The sequence below is a fragment of the Ambystoma mexicanum genome, chromosome 5p (genome assembly GCF_040938575.1).
Source record: "Ambystoma mexicanum isolate Mex_15411 chromosome 5p, UKY_AmexF1_1, whole genome shotgun sequence".
Lineage (NCBI taxonomy): Eukaryota > Metazoa > Chordata > Amphibia > Caudata > Ambystomatidae > Ambystoma > Ambystoma mexicanum.
Genome location: NC_090930.1, coordinates 1,023,141,726 through 1,023,146,808, shown reverse-complemented (window position 1 = coordinate 1,023,146,808; position 5,083 = coordinate 1,023,141,726). Strand labels below are relative to the sequence as shown.

General features: G+C 44.4%; 1 long non-coding RNA gene across 1 annotated transcript; it reads left to right on the top strand.

Moving 5' to 3' along the window:
• Positions 1–2,106: 2,106 nt before the first annotated feature.
• Positions 2,107–4,825, top strand: LOC138481741 (uncharacterized). Its single transcript, XR_011274373.1, has 3 exons — positions 2,107–2,156; positions 3,927–4,107; positions 4,199–4,825. It is a non-coding gene; the product is annotated as an uncharacterized lncRNA (long non-coding RNA).
• Positions 4,826–5,083: the final 258 nt, after the last annotated feature.

Sequence of the window (5,083 nt, the reverse complement as noted above, 5' to 3'; positions counted from 1 at the left end):
TTTAATAGCCTCCTTTCTAGCAGGTGGCAAAGGGCAGTCACTTGCGGGAAGGACAGTTGCCATGAGCTACACTTGGAAATGATATTCAGGAAAAAGCAGTGTTCATCTGCAAATGTTGCCATAAAGACATTTGGCAAACTGAGGGCGAATACTGCTTCCATGGCAATTCCTTTGATGTGAAGCGGCTACCTGATCCAGTCATTCTTAGTCCGGGGTTTGAGTGGGTGCCATCTACCTTCTCCAAACTGCCCCCTCCAAGTACCACATCTTCCCACAGCTTTCCCCGTCTTATCTGCTATATCGAATAGTTGGTAACAGAACCCTATGCCTCTACAGCTCACTCACCCCACACTTTCCTTTCCCAAGAACATCTGTCAAACAATCTAACCTCCAACTATACCTGCAAACATCTTCCCTTTCATTCTTCAGCTCGCACTGTTTCTGCTAATCTCCTGGATCTTCACCGTCTGCCCACCTCCCCCACTGGTGGGGTCCCCACCAAGGATCCATTGCTCGCCACATCAATCCCCCTGCCAACTCCATATCCTTCTCCTCCTCATTTTGCTGTACTAAGACCAGTGTCTTGAGATTTTGTCTGTGGGAGCCTGGAGTTCACCAATCCATATCCAACCACACACCTCCTCCACCCAATCCTGTCCTTCTGAAGGGACACCAAAGGACCACATCTTCCCGTCATATAGCCTCTTGAGATTGGCTGGAAAAAGTAACATATATTTTATTCCTCTTTTCCCCAGTTCTGCCTTCACTGTTTTATAGGATTGATGTTGCGTCCGTGCCTCCCTTGTATAGTGTGGGAACAAAAATACCTTGGGCCTTTCTGCTGTCAATTTCCCTTATTGGCTGGCCTTTTCAAGAAGCGCATCCCTATCCTGGAACACTGATAATAAGAGCTGAGCCTGAGAAAGATAATTTGAAATGAGCGAAGAAGCCATAGTCTGTCAATGACAAATGAGAAAAACAAAAAAAGATCCTAGGTATTTATCCAAACCACTCCACGTTATCCCACAGAGAGGTACTATGATCAAGGTTACGTAAGGTCATAGCTAATGAGGAACACATCCCACTTTCAGTCATTCAGGACTCAGGAGACGAACAATGAGGACTGAATACAGACGCCTGACTGACAAATCAATGAGCTGAGTGGACAAAAATCTGATGGGGCATCCAGGGCAGATGGAGAAAAATGTCCAGACACCAGGAAAAGAAGCAGACACATGTCATAAAATGTAATGCAATATACAGCGCCCTTCTGGAAATAATGATGGCCTCACTGCGCATAAGAAGGCCAAGGAGCTAGACCAAAGAGCACAATCAGAAAGTCGCAAAGTCTGGTAGAAGTGATGTAGCCGCAGTGAGATAAATGGGGACGGGGGATGTGTCCCTGATCATGTCTTGGACCGGGATGGATCAGGGAACAGGAAGTGACAGAACAGAGGGAGGTGAGAGGAAGGAAGTAGAGGAGCCTAAGATTGAGAGGGGGGGAAAGGAAAAACTTGGACGAAGAAGTTGTCTGTCACGATGCGCAGAGGAAACGAAATGTTTTAAATAAAGAAATGCAGCCCCATATCGGCATTAGGGTTGATAAGAGTGTGTGTGCGTTCCTGGCAGGCAAAACAGTACTGATACATGCACTAAGAATTTTAGTGGAATTCATAAACTCCTAAAGTTATTTGTTGCCAAATCCGCTTGATGTAAATCTCTCATAGCTTTCTCGGCTCGGAAAAATGTTTTCTGCACTGTTTCTCCGATTTCTGAATGTTTTCATCAACTTCCCTGGCGTTCTCTCTGCTCCCAACTGCGCCTGCAGACACAATCAAAACACACACTTCTTCAGACATGAGCAGTGTTTAAGGATTCACGTCACAGAAGAACATGACTAAGTGTGGTGTTCGGAAGGGCTGCTAGTGAGTCTGCCAGAATTCCTAATACTCTAGCAACAACGAAAATAAAACAAGAAAGCAAACAAAGTCTGCAGCAACCGAGACTGCATTCTTCCAGGCCGCGCGCGGCATGCCAGAGTGATGATGTCATCGCCCCACGCGGCCGCGCCGCCCTCCCTCCCCACTTCCTTCCTTTCCTGTTTCTCTGATTCACGCAGACTCCTGAGTCACCGAGCTCGAGCAGCTGACTGAAGGGTAGGTTCCTTGCCCTGTTGCATTTAGAAGTAGTCGGAAACTCAGAAAGAAAAAAGGGAAAATGGTCATTTGTTTTTTTCCCCTAAACATCCATCTCGTCCTGAATGCTGAACAATTATGCTATCCAAGAGCGTTGCTTTTCAGCTGGGGTGGCTTTTTTTTTCAAATCGGTCTTTTTGCTTTTCTGTCCTATATGTGCACCTAAAACTGGTCAATTCAACTTTATTTCCGAATGTGCCGATTCAATGAAAACTAGAATGCACGTTCCTTACAACTTAATGGTACAGTCAATGCTATAACAATTCATCTAGAAAAAATAAAACAGATGTTATAAATAATAGAAAACAGTACAATTGTCATCTTAAATCAAAATAGTTAATCAGAATAAATAAAATAGCATATATAAACGCTATTCATGCATGTTACTGGACAGGACAGATCTGAAAGGATGCACATGGACATGGCAAACCACAGGGCCCTATTTTTCACAGCAGTGAGTGTAGTGGGTATGAATGATGATTGATCCTATCCGTTTGCCAAAACGGACGGGATTATTATCATGCATGCAGCAGGAGCAGTAGTAGAGATGTGAAATGTAACATCATTGATGTTACGGACGGTCGGGTGCCACTGCCATAATTCTGCATTGTGCCAAAATTGTACATTTTAAAGACTATTCTGTAATTCTGGTCAAAACTACTAGCCGCATGGTGAAGTAACTTATCAAACTGGCTCACAAATAAGTTCCCAACTTTGACCCCAAAAACTGGCCCACACTGGCATTTCACGTTTTTGGTTCAGGCATTGCACTAATGCTCTAAAGGCCAGTCAGAGCCTGCCTCTGCCAGCCTTGTAGTGTGATCCAGCCTATTTACCTGGGAGGTCTTGAGGCTGGGAAGTAAGCATCTTTCAGGTCTTCAAATGTTAACTAAATTGACAGGGTTGAAGTCCCAAGAAAATAAAAGTTGTGGCATGGGAGACTCATTACTATATGCATAGACCAGTATATGGGGGCGTAGGTGCACCCAGTCTCCTATCTCCTTCCTATGTTTAGCTAAATCACTTGTTGTGGCATGGTTTCGTTCTCCTCTCCTCTCCTGCTGCTGGGTTCAGGCCTGGTGACGTGTTAGCAATGCATCTAGCAAAATTAGCAACTGCTGCTCATTTCAAATTGGAAAGGAGCCTCATTAATGGACGACTGACCTTTGTTTGGAGAAGGTGGCCAGGCCAAATCTGCTTTGCAGATGCGGGAGTAGCAAGGGACGTTGAGGTTTTCACGTAATGGGCTCAGGTCAATAAACATGTAAGCCTTCCATCCTGCTTGAGGCAGGCCAACCGCATATGCTGGTTTTCTAGCAGCTGCGAGTGAAGTGCTTTTAAAAATGAAGTGACTGGAGCCTGTTTCAAGTGTCCTGAATTAGCTTAACTGTCCAGCGTCAGGCATGGCATAGCAGGGCTTAGGAAGGAAGTGAGTGTGGGCCCACCCCACAACAAACCAACATTGCCTAGAGTCTATTGTTTTCCTTATTTACCATGTAAATTGAATTGAACTCTGTAACTGCATTAACATTAATGAAACGTCATCTGTGACAGATGTTCCATTTGCCCACGGGCAATGGCTTAATAATGAACTTAACATTCTGTTTAGCTCATCACTTTATTAGAGCGAGGCAATCTTGTTGCAGTTCAACTTGAATCATTGGTGAGTTTGCTGCGTAAACATAATTAAAATAGCCACAAATCTCTGTTCCTTTCCTTCTCCTTCTGCAGAAGTAGAGAATAGAGCAACATGAATCCAGAGTCATCCGCTAAACCAAAAATAAATGTCTGGTGCCACAAGACGAAAACAGGTCAGCAAACTGAAACTTGCTGAAGCAGAAAAATCCTCTCAAGATATTTTGGCTGCTTTCAAGATCCAGCCCAAAAGTTCGACTGACAAGCAGGAGCAAAGGTACGTTATTGCCCTTTCAAATAGTGCTAACGTGTCCAACCACTGAATGATGTTATTGTAGTTACAATATTCTTTCAATCTTTGCTTTCAGAACTCAGCAGGAAAACCTCCTTCATTCTGTCCCTCATGCTTCTTCTGATGAACATCTGTCTACTCCTTCTCCTCCTGTCACGATACATTCCACAGATCACCCATCATGCACTCACATTCCTGAGTGTCCACAATGATCTACTGAATCTAAATCGGGTGCTGATCAATCAACACTGTTACCCAGCCTAAAGTAACATTTGGTCTCACAACTGCTGATTGCATTAAAACTGTTGACAATACCAATGCTGACACGCAAGCAGCACAAGGCATGGATATCGAGGAAATTGGGTAATGTAAAAATGCAGATCACACTTGACATGCAGCAAGATTGCCCAATGGTTGCATGTCCCTTTCAGAGCAGGGCAATGTCTACATCTTTAGTTCGAGCACTTCTTACAGCTGGTCCATTTCAGCCTGGATTAAAAGATGGCTATAAAACATGTCCATACGACTCCAATCTTTAAAGCCTTAGCCCAGATTGGTATAAAAAAAGGTTGCAGGTGGATTCTCTGTAATAAGGCAGTGGCTAGTGTGGCATGTTGGCTATTTGCCGATAAAAATTATTACCACTTTTCAAAGGTTTGGTCTGATCCTAGCTCTGGTTTTTCCAATTTTTTATTTTTATTTTGTTATTGTGCACATAGTCACATAAAAGGACTTTTCTTATAACCTCTGTGATCCGATGGGGTACTCACGGCTCTTCGGGTTACGACAGATGTGAAGAGGTAAGAGGCGTCCCCCCAGAGGTTCAGAGGCCAGACAATCTGTGCTCTGTGCTCCCAGGGGGCTGCCCCCTGGGAAACCCTCTTGGGGAAGAAAACCCAGATCCCGCAGGTCTTGAGTAGGATGGAACTCCCAGTTCGTGGTGGCAGGTGGAATGATGGAG